Below are 27,418 nucleotides of genomic sequence, written 5' to 3'. Positions count from 1 at the left end.
GCAGGGAAGAGTCTCTCATGTTTTATTAGGAGTGGGTGGACCGAAAGCACGAAGCACGGTCCGTTAAGCCAAAAATGCACACTTAGGGGGATATTCTCAAGAACGAGCGATAATCATCGCCAAAATCGGTTAACACAATCTTTCATATAGCCGTCTATTACGGGAAAATAACTCTGTATTAACGTCCTATTCACAACACAGCGGTAACATGCGATAGTCTCCTGATAATGCGTCAAATGTCTGTGATAAAATGACCGCGATGGCGATTAAAAACCGAAGCCGAACGTAAAAAAAGTGGCAATGGGCCCAACCGCGATTCACACACGTCAGGCAGGAAAAATCCCTTTAAAAGCAGAAAAAAAACACAAACACAAACAAAAATTTTTTGAAGCACAATGGAGGTAGTCGGAGCAAGTACAGAGGAAATCCAGAACCGCACAAGCTCCACGGAGGGTCAGCCTGTGACCTCGGGTCAGGGAAGGGCAAGGAGAAGAAGAAGAGGAAGAGGAACGGAGGTGATAGAGCACCATCAACTATTGTTCGTCACCTCCAATGTGTCATTGGCAACAAAAAATGGAATATGGCAGTCCATCGTGGACAAGGTGAATGCAGTCGGTGTGCTGAGGAGGACAATGGAAGAAGTCAAGAGGAGTTGGAATGATGTGAAGCGCAAAACCAAGGAGAAACTCGGCAAGAACCAGAAGGCAGCAATGCAGAGGTGGGAGTCCAGCACACAGGAGCTGGATGAGATGGAGGAAATGGTGTCCACAGTCATCAGTGGGGAGACAGTGGCAGGAGTTGGGGGACCGGACACTACTCAACATGACCTGACACAACAGCAACAGGCTGAGTAACGACCAGGGACTGGGAGGACAGGGAGAGATGGGCACAATGGCACACATGCACAATTAAGTATAGCATAGTGCACACCCACAATGAGTCTGGATCATGTTCCTGATCCCCTTGGCACACTACAGCACACCTAGAAGCAGCAAGTGGTCCCTTCCAACACATCACCAATCTCACAACCAACCCATGCACATGTGCCAAACACAGCAAAGCGGCGTGTCTGTGAGCCACACTGACAATGCAAGTGACACCGCATGACAAATAGCATGGCTGCAGTCCAATCATCATGACATGTTGCATGCCACGACACTGAGGTGGCTGAGTTTGGACCACATCCATAAAGGAGCAGGTCACACTCTGACATATCCAGGTGCACAAGCAACCCCTGACATCAACAACACATCTGCGGAAAAAACATTCCCCAGATTCACAACTCACACCAAGAGCCCAATTTCCCCAAATACGCAACAGCTCAGCACTGTATAAGCACAGAAGTCAAAGGCACACCGCCTTAAAGGGATGAGGCCAGCAAAATCAGAGCTGCAGGGCCAACTCTCCCAAAATGCAGCACACACACATTACATTCAAAGCACATCAACATTGACAACAATGTGCCATAAACAGCAACACGTTCACAACAGAACAGAGGACACAACTGCTGCCGCTTGTGTGTAGAAACTGGCCAATCCCATTTGGCATAGCAGGGAAATGTGAGATGATGATGTACAAGTACAAACATACATCCGTGCTGTTGTCGAAATCTCCACTATCCCGCATTAAATAGGCAGCTCTTCCCAAACAGTCACAATGTACATTGTCATGCAGTCTGTCTGTAAACTTGTTCAATGCGTCCACATACATGTGAACACAATGCTAAACTGCATCTCCCCTTCACATTGCAGAGGGACAATCAACACCTCCTGCAGAGCAGACCCAACAACTCTTCACTGATGACGAAGAGGACCTCCCCACCTTCGACACCGATGCCCTCCAAGAGCTCATGGACAGCTTCGGTACCCCACCTCCAGGAGCAGGGTAGCCCAGCTGCATCGAGGAGACGCCACCCCCTGCACAGACCATACAGCAGGAAGCAAAAACCAAAGCAAATGATGGACGGAGAGTTGAACATTGCAAGCACTCACCCCCAGTCAACTGATCTGGGTTTAATCCATCACCGTTCATTAGCCCACTCTGCCACCCCAGTGCAGACATGGCCATATGCAAATCAGTCTGACCCTGCGCCTCATGGGAACAGTCCAGCCCGAACAGCCAAGCCATGTCTTCCCTGGACCGGAAACAAGCTTCCTAGGACCGGTTTCTGGCATTTCATACAGCAAGAAGCACCAACCACCATGGCTGTCTCCCAGGACCCACACGAACAACACATGGCCTTCCAACGACATGTGTTAGGGTGCCAGGAGAAGATGGCTGATCAGGTGCTGGTGGGGTTCGACCTCATGGCATCCAAACTAGATGCCAAACATAGGTGTCTAAGTCCCATCGACCTCATGGTATCCAAACTAGATGCCAAACATAGGTGTCTAAGTCCCATCAGGGACCATTCACAGTCCCTAACGGACACCCACAGTCCGCTCCATGCTCTCCAATGATCCATGGCTGACATCGCTGGAGTCCTGACTCAGAGACAGGAATAACTGGCTAGTCAGAGTGGCTCCAGTGATGTCAGCTGGGAGTTGGGACACAAGCGGAGGATCATGGAGAATATGGAGCGGACACAGGCGGAAAGAACGTCTGCAACGGCTGCACATTAGCGAATGGATTTTGGGTTTTTCCATGCCCTGCAGACCATCATCATGGCATTATTGCCACAAGGCCTGGCGCGGATGAATGCTGCTGCTACAACTCTATTCACATCTCCGCCCCCTGAAGTGTCAGTGCCACACAGTGATGCAGACAAAACAACACCACCCACATGTGAGGCACATGATACATCAGAGGACGAAGATGCAGAAGATTCTGCCTCAGTGGTAAGAAGGACGCAGTATCATTCATCTCCGCCATATGGCCTGTTTCTACTTGGTTCTGCCCTCTGCTTCATCACCTTTCACTGTCCCCGATACACTCTGCGACACTCACCTTGGACCTCGACATGGACTACCATATTCTGTTTGGTTACCAATGACACAGCAATCAGACTGCAGACTGAACTCTTCCTCTTCCGATGAACTTGTCATTCCCTAAAGGACTCTGGATGGCCCTCCACAGGGCAACAATGTAAAGTGGGGTTTGCATGGCCCTGTACTGCTCCAGCTACAATACTCAACTGCATGCTCATTAAACATTCAAATTCACACAGATGTGTCATGTCTATGATCATTCAAGTGTGAAAGTATGGATGAATGTAGTGTCAGTGATTCCCCCTTACGTCCATGTTGCTCATATTGTGGGACTTGGGTCACAGGGTGCAACATTACCGATTGCGGTCAGGGTGGCGCTAACACTACAACAGAGACACACGCATTAGTTACTTCCTTGTCCAACCCAGAATGGAACCACGGCCAGAGCCCTGGGGTCATTGTTCACACCCCTACGCTGGACTGGCATACACCAGGCCAGCCCACTCCGCTTACGCTGTACAGGGGGGGCCGACAACGCTACATGTCCCAGGTCTTCTCTGTAGTGATCTGCTGATCACAGGTCTCAGTGTCAATGTGGTCATTATTAATGCATGAGGGCCTAGGGCCCTACCACATCACATTCCCCACTGCCAGAAGTGACATGATGGCGTCCACACCATGAGACTCAATCATAAAGGGGCCATGACTTGCAGTGCACAGAGTTGGTGGCAGCTGAGGCACTTTGGCCGGCACGGGCCACCCGCCTCATGGCGATGACTTGCGGTGCACTGAGTTAGTGGCACCAGAGCTGCGCAGGTGAGCAGCCTGCGATGATGCATAGGCCTTGATACGCAGTCCTGCCAAAAAAGATACGATTTGAATCGTGAGCCCAGCTGGACCGCAGTGTACACCGAAGGCAGCAGGCTGCACAGACATGACTCCACGTCGCGGTGCAGCAGGGTGCGCTGGGGGCCTGTGGCGCAGAATCCAGCGATCAGCTGAGGAGGTTGCACCGGCACGTGGTGTGCCCTCTTGGAGACACATCAGTGGCGGCAGGTGAGCATTGAGGCCTGTGTTCTCAGGGGCGGGCAGTCATCGCAGGGTGGCGGACTGGTCTGGGGACCAGGGCTGGGGTGCAGCAGGCACACATGGTCGCATAGGCACCACCTGTCACGGCGGCGCCCTCGTGACTGGGTGGGGGGAGTGAAGGTGCATGGGAATCAAGCAGATACACACCGTGATGCTTACAGGTATGAGAAATCCTGCATCATGAGACCGTGACAGAAGTTTGTGTGACCGTAACCTTCTTTTTCTTTCCTACGACAGTTATGACCACACGTACTTCTGTTACGGTCTTTTTGAGCAGGATTTGTCTTTCCTGTAAGCATTACGGTTTGTCCAAGTGCTATACACTGTACCAGATTGGGTTTGTGACTATGCGGACGCTTGACCATTGTCACCAATTGTCCAACAGGTTTCTGAATACTGACTTCCGGAGTATGGAATTGTATTGGGGTGTTCCCGCAGCATATGCAGTTACTTGAATCCACACTTTGCCCTGATAAAGTTCCCCGTTGGGCGTTGGCTGTGATTTTCGTATTGTTTATTTGTGTTTTTGTAATAACGGACTGTTTTTGCACTACTGTTAACTAATGGACTTCATGACTGTGCGCACCCCCATTTCAGTTACTACAATCTTGGATCTGGGGCACAGACGCGTCTGGCAACGGATGGCGTTGGGGTTGGATGTGCAGGAACACTCCGAATTGGAACTGTTGTAGAACTGTTGTGTGGTGCAGATACAGGGGCCCACCGTTGCTATTGTGGATATGCATCCAAGACATGTGTGAGGAAGTTTGATAGGGCTGGCCGTGAGACTCCCCCGACTCTGGAAGTTGTTGGTTTGGAGGTACCAGGGGCCAACAGGTGCAGCTTTGTCTGCTGAAGAATGTTGGATGTCATTTTAAAGCCAGACCTATCTTTCAGGATGGTTTAAAAATAAAATTATGATCAAATTTGGCTCTGGAATTAAAAGCACTTCCAAAGTCCAAAAATACCTTTTCATTGCAAATGTTTCCCATAAGGTCTTCCCTATGTGCCCCAGGGTATGGTGCATAGTTATAAAAAACAGGGAAAATATAAAAAAAAATGACATGCCCTGGTAGGGAAAATGTTTAACTCTGGATTGGAGCTAGCAAGCCATATCATCCAAAGTATCAAATGATTAGCTCCATTAGATCAACCATTACAGGAAAGTTGTTTTAGAACTTACTATCCCGAACTTACCTAAACTTTTTTTGTAGCAGCCACTTTTGATTGGTCAACCTTTGCCAGCCTGAGCTATGCTGCTCCCTGAGTGGGTGTGAAGAGGTCTGCGGCTGCAAGAATAGAGGGTCCTTGCAATGAAGCCTGTTATCCCTAACATAGCGCTGCACCTACCTGGCATCCTGGGCACCTGCGAGGAGTCTGCAGCCTCTACACCTTTGTGGCCGTTTGTTTCCCCCGCCGCCTCCTGTCACCTGAGTCCGCAGTAGGGTGGAACTACAGGCCCCAGCATTCTCCTCTGCTCCGCCCACTTCCGCCGGACAACGCGCCCGGAGGCGCTACATATACCGAGGCTCCCTCGGTGGAGCGGGGGGTCCTCGCAACGAAGCCTGTTATCCCTAACATAGCGCTGCACCTACCTGGCATCCTGGGCACCTGCGAGGAGTCTGCAGCCTCTACACCCTTGTAGCCGTTTGTTTCCCCCGCCGCCTCCTGTCACCTGAGGCCGCAGTAGGGTGGAACTACAGGCCCCAGCATTCGCCTCTGCTCCGCCCACTTCCGCCGGACAATGCGCCCGGAGGCGCTACATATACCGAGGCTCCCTCGGTGGAGCGGGGGGTCCTCGCAACGAAGCCTGTTATCCCTAACATAGCGCTGCACCTACCTGGCATCCTGGGCACCTGCGAGGAGTCTGCAGCCTCTACACCTTTGTGGCCGTTTGTTTCCCCCGCCGCCTCCTGTCACCTGAGGCCGCAGTAGGGTGGAACTACAGGCCCCAGCATTCTCCTCTGCTCCACCCACTTCCGCCGGACAACGCGCCCGGAGGCGCTACATATACCGAGGCTCCCTCGGTGGAGCGGGGGGTCCTCGCAACGAAGCCTGTTATCCCTAACATAGCGCTGCACCTACCTGGCATCCTGGGAACCTGCGAGGAGTCTGCAGCCTCTACACCTTTGTGGCCGTTTGTTTCCCCCGCCGCCTCCTGTCACCTGAGGCCGCAGTAGGGTGGAACTACAGGCCCCAGCATTCTCCTCTGCTCCGCCCACTTCCGCCGGACAACGCGCCCGGAGGCGCTACATATACCGAGGCTCCCTCCGCATCGCGGGACGCGCGCGGGCGACGCCGGGCTGAGCCCGGGCAGAGGGCGGGCCATCTGAGGCCAAAGGAGGCCGGGTAGGGCCACGGATCTTGTCCCTGGATATTGGGATCTGGACTTGTAAGTAAGCTACTCCATAGACCAGTGGTGTAGCCTTGGTTCATGCAGTTCTTAGCAGGGTACACTGATTGAATGATAGCACTTAACACCAGGTGAAGACACTGTCACATTACTTACCTGTAGGATCGTAACAGTTGCCTATTTGATTTGATGTCGAAGCCCGGGTCTATCAAACCACCCGCCACAAGTGTTAACAGGACCATGGACAATTATCTTGTCAAAGTGGTAAACAAGATCAACAAAGACAGGAGACTCTCCTTCGGTAGACTGAGTCCAGAAACGTCACCAATAAGGTCAACCATCCCTAATACTAAACTACCTCTTTCTGAAAGTAGCAGCGATAACATCAACATTGTAGACGCTAACACAGATGTAACTAATGACCTGGTAAATGTTGAAAGTATGGATGAGCATGTAACTTTAAACGACTCTAGTCCCACCCAAAGCCTAGTATCATGTTCAAAGGTTATTCAAACTCCATCTCCCACGCAGAGAACGGTGCGTGCATGCAGGAAGGCTCCAGCGAAGAGGGTGGTAATCCGAAAGTCTAAAAAACAAGGATCAGTACAACCAAGCAGGGGGGTTACCCCAGAGTCATTAAATGATGCCCTAGAGCCCACTAATAAAGCTGAGGGGAGTACTCTCCACCCAGCTCTCATAGATCACTTGGCTTCTATTATAGAGTCCAAACTAGAGGCACTGATCAGCCCTTTGTTGGCGAAGTTAGATCTAGTCTCATTAGAGGTAAACAGACTGAAAGGCCTCTTGGATTCCCATTTGACCCGGCCTCCCTCTCTGATAACCCCTCAACCCGATCTACCGGGCTCCTCGGGCCATAGCTTACCGGAACCCATTTTACACCCTACTGTCAACACCAGGGAGGACGGTCCTGGGGGCCCTGGGGGTAGTACTCAGACACATCGGCCTGTAAATGCCTTGCTAACCACTTCATCACTACAACCATCAGTGGCTACCCCATCTGTTTTAGCACCTACCTCACGACAACTACATTTAGCACAAAAAAGTTACCAGAATACCCAGAAGAATTCAGTTGAGGATGAAGCTTTGGGGATCTTCAATTACAGGAGAAATAATACTGTCAACCTCCCACCACAGTGTGTTCCTTACACAGTGGTATTGATTAACGTCCCTGAGGTTGACTCCTGTATGTCTAACTCTAGGCAGGAAACCCACGATGCTTTAAAAAACAAAACACTTGCTTGGCTGAACAAGAACTGTGGTTTCCCGCTGGCTTTTTCAAATGACATAATATCCACTCGTAGAGTAGGCTGGATTGGGTGCGGAAGGAAAATCACAAGAGGGGACTGCATCATAGTCAATTTCAAACACCCACAACATGTGGCCACCGTCCTCTTAAGAGCTGCCTCCTTACCCAACCAGGACAACTCAGTTTCTGTTAGACCTCTTGGATATTTCTATAGTCATCTGACCAGCATTCAACATCGATTGTCCCAACAGCCCGAGCATCGTGGAAATGGCACTACTAGGGGATTGGTCGGCCGTCCTACTAATATGCCATTGAGAGTACCTATGTATCCAAATGGTGGGGATGTTTATGGCCATCAGCCAGCAAGCAGGCAGTGGGATTACATTTTCCCCTCTCTAACCGTTACTCTGCCCTATCCTCATTGGAGGAAAACGATTGACTCCCTGATGCCACTAGGAAGCCTTCCGAGTCATTAGCCCCATTTCTCAAAATTGCCACCTGGAACATTGCTGGCATAAAGAACAAAATGGGGAACCCGGAATGGCTATCGTCACTTAAAGCTTTTGACATCATCGCTCTACAAGAGACATGGGATTTGACGAATAGCCTCACCTTGGATGCCTTTAGCTACTTTTGTATTCCAGCTATCAGCAGTGTGGCTGGACGACCCAAGGGGGGCCTGTTAAGTTTATTTAAATTAGACATAAAAGGGATACTTAGTCAATGTTTATCTGGCTCTGAAAATTGTCTGATCGTTGAACTTGCCTCGCAAGAAAAGGCCAAGATTCTTTTCGTTAACTTTTATAATTCTAATGCCAATGATTGTACCAGTCACAATCTAGAAGTACTGGATAAATTCCTGTCAGCCTATAGTACTAATGTACACACCTATGACTTAATATTATTAGGGGATTTTAACATACACCCATGCCCTTTATTATGTACTAGTCAGGATGCTGATGTTCCCCCCTTCTCCTCTCTAGTGCATTTAGAGCATACCAGGCGTGGTGAACTTCTTGAAATTTTTTTAGCTAGATGGAACCTATACGAATCAGCCTGTGGGCATGGAAATAATAGAACCCCTACATTTAAAGGAAATGACAAGGGCACCATTATAGATTATATATTTTTGACTTCTTGTTTGTTGAGTAGTGTTATTAAATATTATACAGAGGTATCAGTTTTTAGTGACCATAATCCTGTTCTTCTAGAATTATTGCTTGCCAATGTTTTCTCCCTTAAATCAGCTAAAGATAGAGGGGGAGCAAATCTTGTGGCAAAAGACCAAAACCGCAGGTTGAAATGGGCAAAAATAGTTCCTGAAACCTTTTTAAAGGAGGTGTTGCATAGGACCGAGGACGAACTTGCAATATGTCTATCAAATAGAACTGAATGTAACGAGGTCATAGCAGCCTTTGATAACATTTGCATAGAAATCGACCGTAGCCTCCAGGTAAAACCTAGCCCGAAGGTGTCTGTGGGAAAAAGATGGTTTGACAAGAAATGTTCTAAAGCCCATGGGGACCTATTAAAAGCCCTGAAGGCCACTCCCAAAATTTGCGCGGACATAGTGAGTGCAAGGTCTGTATATAAAAAAACAATCATAGAAAGAAAGAGGGTTTTAAAAGACAATGCTTTAGCGCAGCTATTGGATCCAGAAACATTAAAAAACAGTGGCCTTTTTTGGAAAACTATAAATCAGCCACTTTTTTTAGAGGACCCACACACCCCTCTTGAGGCTAATATCCCCGATGAGGGCTGGATCAAACACTTTAGTGAGATCTACACAGATTCCATTGGCACTGATACTATCGTTGCCCCCACAGAAGTGGAAGAAGGGGATCCGTGTTCTGCTAAGCACACCGTTACTTTTGTACCGGTAGAAGTGGAACGGGCAATTGAATTGACTCCGAAAAATAAAGCCCCAGGCCCTGATGGGGTTCCAGGGGACGTCTTTAAATATGCACCCAAGTTTTGGTCCAAAATCCTATGTAATGTTTTTAATGTTCTTACCACCGACAAAATTCCGGATTCATGGAAAAAATCGATTATCATACCAGTCTTCAAAAAGGGCAACAGGCAAGATCCATCCTGTTACAGACCGATTTCTTTAATCGATTCATCGGTGAAGATATTGGGTAGGGTTATCCTATCAAGGCTGAACGATTGGATCACTGAGAAAGGGGTACTATCCAACGTCCAGTATGGTTTTAGACCTAAAAGGAGCACTATCGATCAAAGTCTCAACTTACACCTATTGGTCGAAAAATATACGAAGGCCAGAGAGGGGCTCATGTACCTGGGGTTCATGGATCTCTCGTCAGCCTTCGATCTTGTTAACCGCTCTAAACTGTGGAATATCCTGCTTAACATAGGACTGGACAGGGCTCTCGTTTGTCTTTTAGCTGACCTCCATTCTAACCTAACAGCTACGGTTAGAGTTACCTCGGAAGGGCGCTGTACTAGCCACTTTAAGTCAGAAAGAGGGGTGAGGCAGGGGTGTATCTTGGCACCCCTCCTCTTCACAGTCTACATAAACGCCTTGGAACCCTCCCTCAAAGCGGCAACCCTCGATGTCCCGCGTATAGGTGAACTTGGTATCCCAGTTCTCCTATACGCGGACGACGCTGTTTTGCTCTCACGTACTGGTGTGGGCCTTCAAAGGATATTGAATGCTTTTGAAGCCTTTATGAGTACTCTGGACCTAAAGATCAATGTCAAAAAATCTCAAATCATGATCATGGGTAAGGGTACGAACAACAAGCTAACAAAAACATTCACATGTGGGAAACAAGAGCTTTCCGTATTTAGGGATAACGTTTGACGAGAAAGGTACTTGGGGTCCCAACATAAAAAATAGAAATATTGCTCTCGCCAGATCTTCTTCTGCCCTCCAGAGCTTTATAAAAAAATTAGGAGCAAGACCAATAGTCACTCTGCTAAAAATTTATAAAGCCAAAAGTATAGCCGTTGCTACATATGGCAGTGCTATTTGGGGTAACTGCTCGACGGAAAGTATTCAGATCACTGAAAATAAATTTTTAAGATCAGTTCTTTCCGTACCCCAGTCAACTTCTACTTACATTGTACACTCTGAACTTGGCATGGGATATATCTCAGACCTGGTTAAAATGGCCCCTGTTCTGGCCTGGTTTAGGATCTGGCTGAACCAAGAAATTCCCCTCAACCACACTATCCTAAAAGACTGCATGCAGCTAGATAGAGCATGCAAAATACCGTGGCTAGCCTATATTAAAAACAGTCTCTTCAAGTTAGGGAGACCAGACCTCTACTCATCTCCGTCTACAATAAATGCAAAAGATTTAGTCCAGATTAAAGGCCTGATGGGAGATATGTTACGATTAGACAGGGAACAAATAGAACTTGAGAAACCTATGGTAAGGGCGGGCATTATTCTGTGCACTCACGCTGGCCCGGAACCATATTTAACTATCGTTAACTTGCCTTATCATCGCTTTCTCTTAACCCGTTTTCGGTTGAACCTGATCCATTTATATTTGGGTCATTTTCCGACTTGGTGTTCTCCCGAAAACGCTCCGCCATGTAATTGTGACAACTTCTCGACTCAGAACACTTTGCATTTTCTGATGTTCTGTGACCACTTCTCGGCTTTAAGAAGGCAATATTTGATTCCGATCCTTAAAGAGGCTGGGTTTATACAGGTCAATCCAGCACTTCTATTTTTACAGTTATTACAGACCCCAAGGATAACTTTCCATGTTTCTAATTTTTTAGTGGGGGCTATCAGAGTTAAGAAAAGGTTGTCGATTGACATCCTCTCGAACCTGGGTCCCTAAACAAGTTGAACTGTATTTTGCCCACTGTTAGTGATTATTCTATGCAAGGTTTTTTATATTGATTTTACGTAAATGTTGTGTATAGTTCATTTTATCTTAACTGACCTCTTTTTAATGTATATTTATGATTGAATGTTATAGAATGTATCTATTTTTGTAATATTTATATGTATATAATGATTGAATGCACCTACCTTGTATCAATTGTATTTGCTGATTGAGTGTATATATTTTGTTCCCTCGTCTTTTTATGATATTGATTTATCGAAATAAAGTACTATGACTGACTGATAAGCTAGACTTCAAAGGCAAGGACTTTGGCTGAAAACAGATGTCACAGGACCCGGGTCTCTAGCCAGTTGGAAGCCTCCATAATTAGATTAGCCCATTGTTAGACACACCTCTAGGTTAGGTTACACGGACACATATTTCAAGGAGAGAGTTTTTCCATTTTGATTTTTGCAAGAAAGTTCCATTCTGGGCTAGAAGTTTGCCACATTTCATAGGAAGTGGTCATTGTAAGAAATTAAATTATTGGTCGATGGGGCGGTGAAACCCCACTCAAGCAACAACCACAATTATTGCCAGGGTGAAGTCACGAGCAAACCCTAAATTATCTTGTGCTCATCCCTTTGGTAGCTTGGATTGGTTTCACCCTAGCTATGCACTTATTAGCCAGGTACAGCCTGGTTCCAGTGACACAGTGTGCATGGGACCCACATTTGGGCATGCCCATCCCACTTAGGGTGACACACTAAAATATACAAAAAAGTGATGGATGGAAGGATTGAATTAATCTCAGCCACTGGTAATTACTTTGGCCCCATCCAAATCCATCGTTATTTAGCACACCATGACACCTCAGTTTGGACCCAGCTATATGTAAATCAGTCCTGAATCATCTCCAGTCGGAACAGTCCAGCCCGAACTGTCAAGCCAGGTCTTCCCTGAACAGGAACACAAGCAACCCAGGATCCGTTTTGCCCTAGTTATGGGCTCATCAGCTGGGTGCAGCTTGCTTCCAGTAACACAGTGTGTACAGGACCAACATTTGGCCAAACCTGACCCACTTTGGGCAACACATTAAAGTATACAAAAAGTGAAGAATGAAATGCTTGAATTAATCTGAGCCACTGATAATTACTCACACTGCATCCTAATCCATTGTTATTTTGCACACCTTGTCACCTCAGTTTGGACCCAGCTATATCCAAATCATCCTTGGCCCCACTCGAGTCAGAATACTCCAGCCAGAACGGCCAAGTCTGGTCCTCATTAAACTAGAACACAAGAAACCCAGGACCGGTTTGTCCTAGTTACAGGCTCATCAGCCGGGTACAGCTTGGTTCCATTGATTCAGTGTGCAGGGGACCCATGTCTGGGCATACCTGTTGCACTTAGAGCATTAAATGCAAAAACAGCAAGGTGATGGATGGAGTGCTCAAATTAATAAACCCACTGGCAATCATTTTTTATTCTCTGCATACTAACAAACATTACAGTTACCACATTTTAAAAAGCCCTTACTAATTCTAATTAACCAGTCACTGGGTTCCTTTAACCCTGGGTAGGAGGGACTCAATAGCTTCTAAATGTAATACTAGGTCTATTGGGTATCACGTCTGCTATTATAGGATTACTGGTAAGTAAATGTCAATGTTTGTGCAGAATATTACTCAACAAACCTATGCCAGAACCATATGAAGCAATAGCCCTAACCATTTTCCCATCAATTGGATGTTTCTTATTGTGCTCTCAAAAGGTACTCTCCCTCTTTAAGTGTAACACCTCTGAGATGCCTATTCAATAATCCATGTACTATAATCTGTCTTAACAAAACTTTTCTCCATAAAGGAGAGGCCAAAAGCAATTTATCACTGGTTAGCAGTGGTAAAGAGCGCAGAGTCCTAAGGCCAGCAAAGCTGAGATCAGCAAAGAAAAGAGCGGTGCAGGAAAAAGGTTTTGGGGAAGACCAAACCTATGGCTGACAGATCTAGCATATGTCCCACCCCAGATGAAAGTTGGGAGAACTTCTCAACTTTCAAGAGTTCTCATCACTAAGGCAAAAAACCTAGAAAGACCGTTAGCATTGGCGTGGTCTATCCCAGGGTGATGTTCCACCATAGAGTTCACTCCCTGTACGGAGATGGACCACCTAAACAATTTGTGACTTCGACCCCTCATGTGCATCAACCATCAGAGGGTCTATGGTCTGTCTAAACCCGTTAGTGAGTTCCAAATAGGTGTTGTCTCAGCTTCTTCCGTGCCCAGAGGATAGCAACAGGTTCTCTTAATAGCACTCTACCTCTATTCTGGGAGAAGTAACCTCTTACTAATGAAGGATACAGGCTGGTCTAAGCCTCTTCATTCAACTGTGACATTACTGTCCCTATGTCATGTTCTGAGGTATCTGTTTGCACAATAAACTCCTTGGAAAAGTCAGAGGTTCTGATAACAGGAGGGGAGAGGAATTGGTCTAACGGCTAGGGTGATCGACCTCGAAACTGGGGAACTAGGTTTGAGTCTCGGCAATGACGCTGAACATCCTGTGATTCTGGACAAATCACTTAATCTCCCCGTGCCTAAAAAAAATGAATGTGTCCTCATATAATGCAACTGGTGCTATGTAAAGCGCTCTGATACCTGATTCGGGTCAAGTTTGCGCTGTATTAAACTTTGTAAAATTTAAAATTAAAAAAAGTTGTAGACATGGCCTGTTTGAGGGAGTCAAAGGCTTTCTGACAAGCCTCTGTCCAGATCACCTTCTTTGGTTGCTTCTTCGAAGTCAGTTCATTCAAGGAGCAGCAATGGTGCCTTATCTCTTAACAAACCTCCTGTAATACAAAGTAAGACCCAGGAAGTCCTTCACTTCTGTCTGTGTTTTGGGGTGCTCCCAAACCATGATGGTTGCTGTCTTGACCTGGAAGGGATACATCGTATCCCCACCCATCAAGTGTCCCAAGTACACCACAGACCCCTGCCCTATCTGGCAGAAACTGGCCTTGATATTCAGGCTTTCTTGTTGCAGAGTATGAACCACTTCCTGCAGGTGAAATAGGTGTTTCCCCCAGTTGCTACTGAAGACTGCTTTGTCGTATAGGTAAGCAGGCCTTCATCCCAGTCAAAACCTCTGGAAGGTGGCAAGGGCATTCTTCAGACCAAAGGGCATTACCTTGAATTAGAAATGGCTCTCTGATGTGGAAACTGCCGACCACTCTTTAGCCCTCTCAGTTAGGGCAATATGTCAGTATCCTGAAGTCAAGTTAAAAGTACTCAAGAACTTGGCAGCCCCAATGAGATCATCAGCTCAGGGGATTGGCTGAGCATGAGGGGTTGTGACTGATTTGAGCCTCCTATGGTCCATGCAGAACTGGAGTTCTGAGGTGGTGCCCTGTGGAGCAGCCTTGGGTACCTGTGGTACTGGACTGGACCAGGGACCACTGGAGGTTTCAGTCACTCTAACTCCAGCATCTTGCAGACTTCCTCTTTGATGCAGGCCTTCATCTTCTCTGACAGTCTGCAGATTTTCTTTTTCACAAGGGAGCCTGTCACCAGTGTCACTATTGTGGGTACCCAAGTGTGTAAGCCGGGGTGAGGGAAAACAGAGAGGTGAACTTTCACAACAGTTGGTGGCAGTCCCTTTTCTGTTCTGGGATCAGGATTGGGTCAACAGCCTCCACTGACCCATCTTACTCCTTGGATGACGGGAGATCAGGGATAGGTTCACTCTCCTCTACTCCATCATCCATTGCTAACAACATGGTGACCTCAGACCTCTCATGGGACTTAAGGTGATTGAGGTGAAGGATCCATAAGGGGTTTCTTGGGATCTTGAGGTCCATGGGGTAGGTGGTTTCCTCTTTCCTCTCAATCACCTCATATGACTCTGTCAAACGATCTTGGAGGGCCCTGGCCTCAACTAGTTCAATCACCCACACCTTCTGACCGAGCTGTACCTCGACCAGAGTAGCCATCTGATCATACCACTGTACAACACCTCCTAGCTAGCCTTCAGGTTCTCTACAGCCTTCTTCCACCACTTCTGCATTTGGTTGCAGAGAACTAGCATGTAGATAAGCACATATTGAGGGTGGTTCCCTGGAAGTTTCCTCTCACCTCTCTTTTACCAAACTCAGAGGTCCCCTCAGAGGATGACCATAGAGGAGTTCAAAATAACTCAACCCTACTCCTTTCTGTGGTGCCTTCCTGTATGGAAAAATTAGGAAGGGCAATAGGACGCCCCACTTCTGCCTCATGGGCTCAGGTAATCCTATAATCATGCCGTTCAGGGTCTTGTTGAACCTCTCAAAAAGTCCACTAGTCTTGGGGTGATAAGGTGTGGAAAACTTGAAGGTTACCCCACATTTGTCCACATGGACTTCATGTACACAGACATGAAGTTGGTGCTCCTGTCTGATAGCATTTACTTGGGATACCCACTTGGGTATAAATCCTCATCAGGGCCCTAGCCACTGCAGGTGCCGTTATGGTCCTCAGAGTGTGGCATGGTCTACCAAAACGAAGATAAACCTGTTGCCTAAGTCTGTCATGGGATCCAAGAGCCAAACGATGTTGATGCCCACCCTCTCAAAGGAGGTGCCAATGACAGGCATGGGAGTCAGGAGAGCCTTAAGCTTCTTTCCTGTTTTCGTACTACCAACACATATGTTGCCCCATGCACAGGTTCTTTAGGCTCACTATACAGGAGGTAATTCTCCAAATATATGAGGTGATCTCCAGAGGAATGAGCAGCTGTCTGGGCTTCAGATTTCTGTCTCAGGCCCTCCAGGGTTGGACACTCCTTCTGTGTCTTACGTAACTCCTCCCTGGTGGGGCCCCCTTCTGCTTGCCATCCAGTAAGTTTCAGGCAAGTCACCAAGAGAGGCAATGTCTTCCCCGGTAGGCTCTGGGACTGCCTTCTCCTGCCCCCCATCCACCTGTACCCTGTGACATTCAAGTGCTGGTTTCCAACGCCCGTTGCCCTTCTCTATCTTGCCACCTGTCTGGGCCATTTGCCTGGGTCCAGACCTCCTTGACTCCCCTCTTGAGCAGCCATGGACCTGGTGGTGGTCACACAGACCGACTCAGGCAACCCTAACATTTTGAGGTGTGACCTGGGGTCCACTTCCTTCCAGTCAGTGTGCTCCCGATCATTTCCTAAAAGACAGTCCACAGTCATGGCAGGGCTCATGTTAACTTTCAGAACACCTAAGATCCCCCCATTCAAAGGGAATCAGAGCAACAGGGTATTGGCTCTCCCAGTTTTCTCCTACTACAATCTGGTGGAATGTATTCTGAATCATTTGCTCTGAGGACATCAGATGACACCTGGCAGTAGTCATACTGGCTTCTTTGTCCCTCGGAGCCATAACCCTCTACCCATTGATGGGCACCTATTGCCTATACCTGGGAGTACTTGAAGGCAGATGGGCTGTGGGCACCATCTCCTTGTCTCCCCTGGACACTAGGATAACCTCGGTTGTCTCCCCCATACAAAGTGGGGCCATCTCATCCCCAAGCACGAAACTAGACAACCCTTGGTCTGGCCACCACTGGGGGGGTGCCCTCTTCAGACACTAGGGTGCACCCTAAGTGTACCTATATGGCTATCATTCATAGCACTTGGGGACAAACTTACCAGTGTTCCTATCAAAGAAGCATTTCTTTTGGTAGGAAAATTGGAAATGGGGCCCTTTGCCCTGAGAACTATTTTGGGGGCCTAGAGAGAACTTTTCCTTGATTTTATCTCCCCCTCTTTCTTCTGATGGAAAACTTGACCACCTTTTTTGAGTCCCCCCGAGATGACTTTGTGGACACTCTGGTGCTGACCCAGAGATCTGCCTCCTCAGCAAGCCTCCTGGGGTCAGTCAGCTTGCTATATACCAGGTGTTGGCGCAGTTCTGTAAAACATGTACTGAGCATGTGCTCCTCCAGAATCAGGTTGTACAGCCCAACAAAATCATCCAATTTTCTGCCCCTCACCAGCCCTTCAATACCTTGCTGGAATCATCTAAGAAGTCCATCCAGGACTGGTTTTGGAGTTTGTGGCTCTCCCTGAACCTCTGATAGTATGTCCCAGGGGTTTGCCCAAATGTAGTAAGAAGGATGGCCTTCATGGGGATATACTTGGTCTGGTCATCTACCTCAAGTGTAAGAAGTTTGTCCCTCCCCACTATAGGCATGTACCTCCACAAGCTAACCCCAGTACTCTCTGGGACCTTGTGTAATCTCAGAGCTATCTCAAAAGCAGAAAACCACTTCTGAATATCATCTCCCACCACATAAGGGGGCACCAGCTCTTTGGGTATGTGGATCCTCACCTCTCCAGTGAACACAGCAGGTGCACTGCCACCATTATAGCTTGACTCTGCCTTTGCCATCAGTTTCAGCCCCTTCAGTCCCAACTCATGCACCAGCAAACATTCTTTCTCAGCCAAGGCTCTCTCAGCCTTCCTCTACTCTGCCTCCAGCTTCATATTGGCGAGCTTCATATTGAGTTTCCTCTCTGCCATCCTGTACTCCAGCTCCTCTGGGGTCAGGCCCTTGGCAGACACACTTCTCCCTGCTCCATCTTGGGCATCCTTGTCATCTGCTAAGATTGAGTTGAGGTCTCCTTGCAGCTCAGGACCCTGGACTGAGTCTACCATCCCCTCATCCTCTTATAGTGCTCTCTCCTCCTCATTATCATCACCATCATACTCTACTGAGGTGAACTTCCACATCTGCACCACCTCCAAGGCTCTGAAAGCCACCTGAAGACCCAGTTTGGCAGCCCTCTTATCTGCTTTCAATCCCTTCTGTTTGCAAAGTTTCAGCTGCTCAGCCCTGTTGAGGGTGACAAGGTTCCATGTGTATGGCCATGTAAATATCATGCCAGAGGTCAACTCTGGTGTCAGATTATTTATATGTGACTTTTTGTGTAACACAAATCACTGCATGGTACTGCACAACACAAGTCCTGATCCACACCACTGAACACCAATGTGATAAATTGGGTTGTTGGTTGACTGAGGTGTGAATCATGGTCAAGCTACAGCCACAAACTGTTGAAGAGCAAACCAAAAAAGTCACACAAATTGCCTATGATTAACCTGGGTAGCTTGGCACAAAAAGCAGTCAGGCTTAACTTAGAGGCATTGTGTAAAGTATTTATGCAGCTTCACAAACAGTAATAATGTAAAAACATAACACAAGGAAAATCCCACACCAATTTAGGAAAATAGTATACATTTCACAAATGATTTGACACGCAAATGATAAAAATCAATCAGTAGAACCAGAGTTATGAATTTTTAAAGTGTTTAGTAAAATTTAGCACTTAAAAGATCAAAGCACCAAGCACAGTAATCTAGTCTTATGAGAAAAGTAGAAAAATATGGGCAATATAAGAAGTGGATTGAGCCCAGTCAGTGCTTACCTTCGGAGTTAGGAGGAATTTTGCAAAAAAATGTTCCGAGAAGGTCAAATTCAGTGGGACAAGGCTCCGGGTGGTGTTTGAGGAGGGAGCATTGTAGTCAGGGAGCCTTGAGTCAAAACTGCTGTGGTCAAGATTTTTAAGTTCGGACTTAGTCGTTTTTATGGAAGTAGAAAATCTCCAGCCGGACAAGGTAGGAGTCTGTAGCTGAAGACAATTCCACAATTCTGAATTCCTCTTTGGCGAAGGACTGCTGAACAGAATTTGATGTTGCGTAGATAAACAAGGTGGGAGTAGCTGTGAAGTCAAGTTGACCAGTGATGGACCTTGGGCTGATAGACAAGCAGGTTGCTCCCGGTCTCTTCATGGTTCTCAGAGCAGTTTTTGGCCAAACATTTTATAAGTCCCAATGTTTCAGATTTTGGTTATCTTTGCACTTTTAGTACCAAAAGCCAAGGTTCTGAACTGATGGGACACCACTGGCGTTGGGGGTTTCATGATTCACGAAGGCTGTGTACAGGTGTGGGTTAAAGATGGTGGGAGACAGTTATTTCCCTGTGGTTCTGAACAGGAGGCCAGCAAACTAGTCTTTGGAGTCACTCTGGAAGTCCTAGGTGCAGGTGAAGAAGCAGGAGTCAAACAGCAGGGCTGGTGTCTGAGGGCTCAAAGCAGGTGCCAGGCAGCAAAGTAGTCTTTCCAGGTACAGCAAAGTAATCTTGCAGAGTGCACAAGCATGTCAAAGCAGCAGGAAGTCCTCGGAGAGTAGTTTCTGTAAGTCCAGAAGTAAACTGAAGAGTTAGTGTGAGGGGCCTATTTTTATAGCAGTGTGTCCTTTGAAGTTGGAAGACGTTTCTAGAGGTTTCTTCAATTAAGTGCATGACATTTTCTGTCAACCTTGCTCTGGCTCCAAGCTGGCTGCAGTGACAAAGTGGGGGTGATAAGCCCTTTGTGTGAAGGCAGAACACAGCCTATTCAGTGGCAAGTGGGGCTGTACTCATTCCCCGTTCCTGCCAGCAGATGGCCCATTCAGGCACACCAAATGCCTCTGTTGTGTGATTTTCTAGGAGGAATTCTTAAAGTCTAACTGTCAGTTACACTTAGTCATGCGCCACAGTAGGGGCTACAGGCACAAAATCGCTTTAGGCTGGAAAATGCCAAATTTCAAAGGTGGAATTTTCAATATTTTATTAAAAATCTAACTTTACCATTAAAAAGGATTTTTCATTACAGTTTCATAGCTACCAAACATGCTTAGTTTTCAGGTTCCAGTCAAAGGTTAGTCCTTATTAAATGTAATAAGGCAACCCAATATCGTCCTATGGGACTGGCAGGCCTCCCAGTAGTGAACAATTAATTTAGGAAAGTTTCAACACCAGGGCATGTAAAATGTAGGCGTACATGTCCAACCTTTTAATTACAATGCAGCCTGCCTTAGGGGCTACCTAGGGCCTATCTATCTTAGGGGTGATTTGTATGCAATAAAATGGGAGTTTAAGGCTTGCCAAGGGGTATATGATGCAAAGTCGAATTTGAAATTTAAAACGGCATTCAGGTTGCAACGGCAGGCCTGAGACATGTTTTAAGGTGCTCCTATAGTGGGCGGCATACTCAATGCTGTAGAAGGCTGGCGGCATTTCATTTACAGGCTCTGGGTATATGGCATACCACTCCACAAGGGACTTATAAGTAAACTAAATATGCCAGTAAGGTGTAAGCCAATTAAACCATGTATAGGGAAGAGAACACAAGCACATTAGCACTGCTTAGCAGTGGTAAAGTACACATAGTCCTAATGCCAACAAAAACAAATGTCAGCAATAAAAATGAAGGTATGTAGACAAAATATTTTGGGGAAGACCAAACTAAGGTGGTTCATCACTGATTGTCCCTATCTACAGATATAGGAAGAGGCTGCGAAGCATAGTAACATTCCATGAACAACAACCTGTATAGCAGCACAACTGATATGATCTTAAAAACAGATACTTTCTTATTTCTGCTGAATCAAGGGAAATTCATAAAGTACTTACAGTGCTTACAAACTGTCCTTAATCAGTATTTATGAACTATGTGCATGAATCACATTATACATTGTCAAGAAGACCCAAACAGAATATATACTAGATACATGTCACATTTGTTCAACTCCATGCATTCAGGCGCAAATTATGTTATGTTTTTGCTTCCCCTGGGATCAATACATATTTTTGCCACTCTCCATAAGTACGTTTTGAAACAACTAATCACACATGGCTGGGAGCAAATATATCATACACTGGGCCAGTGATAAATGGACACCTCGGTGCATCCTTTACTGGAGTATTTGGAGCCCACTGAGACTGGAAATTATGGAGGATTTAAGAAGAACCAATTCTGAATACATGGATGCTTTTAAACAAGATACACTTTTATTTTACTAAAAACAATTCATCTAAATTCAGTACAATCTTCTGCAAGTAAACAGAGCTTGGATTTAAAGGTATCCTCTATTCACAAGTCATTTTTCACCTAGTTTCACCTAAAAAAATTGAAGGATCTCCTGTCAAATCTGAGCTAAGTAAGGCACTTTCAGTCCCTAGCCTTCTAAAGGATGCTTAATGACTCTCATTCTAGAAGTTTCAGGACTGATAACTTCAGGGAAACATTAGTGTAGATAAAATAAAATCTGGAAAAGCCTTTCCAAATAAGAGCCATGCTGATTTGTATTCCACGTGCAGATAAAATCATCAAACTGAAAAAAATATTGCAACTGAACATCTGCCATATTAGGTGTGATTGAGCCAGAAGTACATTTCCAGTTACACTGGACACTAACCCCAAGAGATAACAGGAGAAGAATGTACAAGGAGAGAGGTCAAATGGGAACTGAGTGAAGTGCAAGTTAACCCATCAGTACACAGTGATGCAATTCAAATTACTATGTTATTCTTCTGCTTAAGTACTGCTCTACACTGAATAACCCAAAAGTTCTAAAGTCTAATGGACCTATTCAAGAGAATGTCATGCAGTGCAAGTCACCTTGCTGCACTGTGCGACAGGAAAAGGGTAGGAATGCACAGTATTGAAGGCAGTACAGTGTATTCCTGCCTTTTACCCTGAGCTGGTGCCCTTTTGGCAACCTAGAGCCGACGCAGGCATCCTTACACCATGGAATGATAATGATAAATCTTCTTTACTGATGAAGATTAATTTATTGCTACCCTTTTAAAAATGCCACTTTAAAAATATGCCATTAATCAGATCCTAGCCCTGTGTGCCGGCAGCATGTCTCAAATGCACGTCTGGGGTGGGTGACAAATGGACTTTCTGCATTCTCTGTAGACAACCACACACAAAGAGAGCTTAGTGTGACTTAGTGGTCACCCACAAACTGATGGTTTATCATGGGGAGGGTGAGAGGAAAGACCCTGAATACGCTGTGTCCTGTACTCACACAAAGGGCTGCATAGCCGCGGTAGTGAGTCTGGAACCAGAGATGGCAGGGAGGACCTCCGTGCACTTTAAAGCCCCTCTTTGAAGTCACCTCCATTTCAAAGGCCCAACTGTGTATAAGTACTGGGACCGTGACACCACCAAATCAGACACTACCGGACCTGTGAAGAAATTTGCCAGAAGGAAGGACTGCTCTGCTGCTACAATGACTGCCACTCTGCTGGACTGCTGCTCTGGAAGACCTGATTTTCTGCTGTGCATCCCTGCTGCCTGCTACCCTCTTCCCTGCTGAGAAAGGACTGGACCTATCTCACTTGAACCAAGCCTAACTCTAAAGGCATGCTGACTTGCCCTCTGTTCTAAGTCTCAGGGAAATCAAAAACTCTCCACCACCCAGCAACAACACCTGGACTTTGCTTGCTGCAAGTCTTGCCAGCTCTGTGCCCTTGAAAGTGGGTGTAAAGTGTTGCAACTGCTGAAAATCCATGCATCGACTATGTTGTGCCGATTGCAAGCGGTACATCTCCCTTGACACTGATGCATCGATGCTGCTGCATGGCCAGTGCGGCACATTGACTCCAGGTTCCGACGCATCCCTGACTTTGTGCATCTCAGTGCCAACGTATTGCTTTGTGCTGCTCACATCACCTATAAGCCAGCAGTTCGACGATAATGCGTTACTTCGGTGCATCGTGCATCCTCACTCTCAACGCATCTTCGATGCTGCGCAGATCGGAAATGAAGCCTCACCTTCATCAACAGGATCAACGATGAAGCATCGCCTCCCTTGCTTCTCGCATCATTTTGGCATCAACGTATCCAAAGTACTGTTTCAGCAGGTCAAGGCTTGTCCCTGTAATCGGCCCAAGCGTCATTTCAGTCGGCCTGAACTTTTGGATTTATCCCAGTCAAGTGTGACCAGATGTACCTGGTTGGTGCTTTAAGCTCTTAAGCATTATATTTGTATGTATTCTTTAAAAATTATTAACTCCAGTTATTCTTATTTTTTTTTGTCATTTTGGTCTTGTTTTGTTTATAAAAATATACGCTATTTGTCTAACTTAGTGTGGAGCTCTTTTGTGGTGTTTTCACTGTTCTACTGTTTGAAGTGTTGCACAAATACTTTACACATTGCCTATTAAGTTAAGCCCCACTGCTCTTAACCAAGCTAGCTGGGGTACGCACATGTTAATATAGGGTATGTTTGTGACTTACCCTGACTAGGATTGTGGTTCCTGCTTGGGCAGGGTGCATACTTCCGTCAACCAGAAACACATTTTCTAACAGCTTACAACATTAAAAATGCATATTTCTGGTTCCCATTATATGATTATGATTTTATTATTATGACTTTTAATTATTAACTTTTCTTCGCCATTTTTCTAAATGTGGTCATTAAGTTTATTTTATTGTATTCTTCACTTAAAATTTTTTAAACTGCTTGAACTTAACATGCATTTATCTTGAGATTGCCCAAGGCTTTTGCCATAGAGGAAAGATTCTTCCAAAAAGAATTGTGCTTTGGCCTAACCAGACTCTATATTAAGGTGGTAGGGACCATCCTCTCCCACAGTTATAACCCAGTTTTGACAGGGAAGCGCTAGGTTTCCGAACCTTTGTTGGCTTAGATATTAGAAATCTCTGATTCAATGATTCCTCTGTCATAAGGCCACCAGGAGAAATCTTTGGAAGGCCATATCTAATTAGGGAGATTCTCCTTACAAGTTATTCCTACCCATACAAGGCATAATGGTTCTAGTCAGAAAAAAATATCAGTTGCCCCACATGGAGTGAAAAAACTACATGCACATTAGGGCCACTGATTTTTTTTATTATGCCCATATAAAACCCTGCTTTTGAGATTTGTTTTTGAAAATCAAAAAACAAATACTGACCAACTTCATTGACATGGCATCAGGCCACGAATCAAATTATTAATATCAAAAAAGGGAATTGAACATATTATTAACACGAATATCTTTAGGAAAAATCTTTCCTTTAGACAAATAAGCAGGGTTTGGTGTTTTTATTTCACCTTTTTACTTTCACTGTTAGTTTTTGACATACAAAAAGGCATTGAATTCTGCCGTAAGAAAAGGACAGACATGTACATTCAACAATACATCAAAGAAAAAATACAAAATACTTGACGTTTGATGGTTACATGAAAAAGAACATTAATAACAACAAATGACCAAAAATGACCAGTCCTCAAGTTGAGAAAAGGAATGTAACGGTGCAGACTTATTTAGAATTTACATTACTGCCACCTGCTACACACAGCTAGTCGATAAAAAGAGTACAACAGGCGTGCTGCCTTGTTTGACCACTGTATCAATCAGTGTAATGTTAATTATTTCGTCTAGCTCTGATGGTCGACGCGTTTTGGAACCCTATTGTCATTGGAGGTTTCTCATCAGGACCAGGACTCGGTCAGACTCTTTCATGTAATAGGGGTAAGTGCGCAAGATGCTGGCGATCGAATTCGGATTGTGTCGGACTATTCAGTATGTTTATCTGTGATGTTTCACAGCTGTTTAGCAAATCCCCAGCACACATCAGAACAATAACCTTTTGGATCAGAAATCAAAGTGAAGAAGTAAACATAAATTATCTTGGACATATGTATGTTTTCTTGTTCTTTGTTTCCAGTGTATCTCCAGGCTGAAAGATCTCTTTAGACAGTAGCAGCCGACACGTGTTTCGTCGCACAAGGGTAATATCCCACAACTTTTTCAAGGCTGCAATGTATATACACACCAATGTATCCCCTTACATCATCTGGAGAACATAATTCAAATGGCCTAACGTCTGAGAGGCCAGCATGCAAAGAAAGAAAATATGAGAAATGAAAAGAGATTATCTCAAATGGGACTAAATAGACCTGAGTAGAGATGGAGAATACAAAATAGAAACAGACAGAAATGTGTCTACACGTGACAAGTGATGATCGTGAATTAAGATTAGACTGAGATCAGAATTAATCTATTTATGATTAAAAAGAGGGAAAAAAGGTGAGAGGAGCAGCTACAAAAGCTGCAAAACAAATCAAATCAGTGTGAATTCTATTGCTATAGTGCCTATCATGCAAAGGTGTTGATTCAAGAAGTGTCATACATGAGCAATGCGCATGTGTGCACCCTAAGTGACCCAGATCGTCATTGCCTAGTGAGAGTGGTATCAATAAATACCTCTGTCCTTTTAGAAAAAGCTTCTGTAAAGAGAATATATACATATGATCAATAATGAGTGATAAGGAAAGAATAGCCAACTAATAAATCTTATTGTGCCCAAAAAGGGGAGTCTGATACATACATAGATCGTGGTTTTAATTCCGTCCCACGAGGGATTAAAGTCTTCCCAATCCTAACCGTATGGTTTCATAGGGTCTGGATACGCAACAATGAAACAATTAGGGGATCTGGGAGAAAAGATATCAGAACTCAATAACTAATGCTTGATAGGCAAACAACTGCTAAGAAAAGGATCCAAGCTATTAATGTGTAAACCTCAATATATCAAAACAAATGAAAGTGAAAGATCTAACCAGTTAGTTTGCCTTCAATAATATTGTCGTCATTGCCAGATTAAGAAGCTTTGTCTTAGAAGGGCCACACAAACACATCAATCATAACGAGCGCGTATATCATTTAGTGACCACTGTGTGATGGATAAAATACTCCAGCTAGCAGTATGCGATTTGAGCGCCTGAGTCAACAAGCACGCGTCTGTAGCTACGAACAGTCATCGAACAAAATGCCATAAAAAAAGACAATCACTCCGATGTCACGCTTACTAAATAGCTAACGCTTGATATAGAAAACCCGCTTAAGAAGGATCCAAGGCTATCAATGCATAAACCTCAATATATCAAAATGGCCAAAAGCTGAAAACTATAAATGGTTAGTGTGCCTTCAATAATATTGTCGTCATTGCCAAATATATTGTATAGTGAGTAGATTGAAATTTAAAAGAAGCATTATCTCCAAAGGGCCACCCTTCCACATTAAACATAACAAGCGCGATTAACATTAAGTAGTATGCGCCTGAGTCATCAAACGGGCATCTGTAGCTACGCACAGTGCCCTAACAGTGTGCCATCAAAGAGTACAATAACTCCGATATCACGCTTACCTCGTGTGTGGTGAGTAAATGTCGTGGAATCTAGGACGGTCTGTATGTGTAGCCGAGTGCGGTACAACAAGTTCTGCTTCCTAACCGGTGCTTTTAAGATAACCATTCCTTTGCAAAAAGTCATAGCCGGGGGACCGAATCGGTGATAGAAGAGGGACTGAGATGTCAGAACCTAATTTGGCGGCCATCTTAAGTAGGGTTTCTATATAGAAGATGTAATGACGTTTAAACAGTCTATCCTGGTAGAATGCTATTTGTGAGGGCATACGTGAAGCAGACAAGGGAGGGAATATTGTGATTATGCGTAGCATAGATTACGATAATGACATTCTATCACAACTCCAGGACACTAACTGCTACGAGCTCCTTCCCAATAACCCCATCTGTGCATTGACAGACCACATTAACAGACAACTTAAACGATGGCACGGACAGGGACTATTGGATGACAATGAGATGACATACCTTAGGGTGGACCGACTGAGATACCCATGCATATACACACTCCCTAAGATTCATAAAAATCTCCCTTTCCCACCAGGGTGACCGATTATCTCAGGAAATGATGGACCCACAGAGAGGATCTCTGAATATGTAGACAACTTTTTGAAACCAATGGTGGTGAAATTACCATCTTATATTCGTGACACGAAACACATCCTAGGGATCATGTCTGATCTCAATTGGGATGAAAACATGACAATGGTGATACTAGACGTGTCAGCACTTTATACCAGCATCAGGAGAGATGATGGCCTCATGGCCATTAGAAAAATATTGAATACTGGATCAGCAAGTGCATGGGACCACACAGAGATGCTTATCGAGATGATAGAGCTCATTCTAGATAACAATGTGTTTTTATTCAAGGACAGATGGTACAGACAAAAGCAAGGAGTTGGCATGGGTTCCAGATTCTCTCCTTCGTACTCCAACCTTTTCATGGGTTGGTTCGAGGAGATGTGAATCTGGGGCCACATGGGA

Source organism: Triturus cristatus, chromosome 4_2, assembly GCF_964204655.1.
Source record: "Triturus cristatus chromosome 4_2, aTriCri1.1, whole genome shotgun sequence".
Classification (NCBI taxonomy): Eukaryota; Metazoa; Chordata; class Amphibia; order Caudata; family Salamandridae; genus Triturus; species Triturus cristatus.
This window is presented reverse-complemented; position numbering follows the sequence as displayed.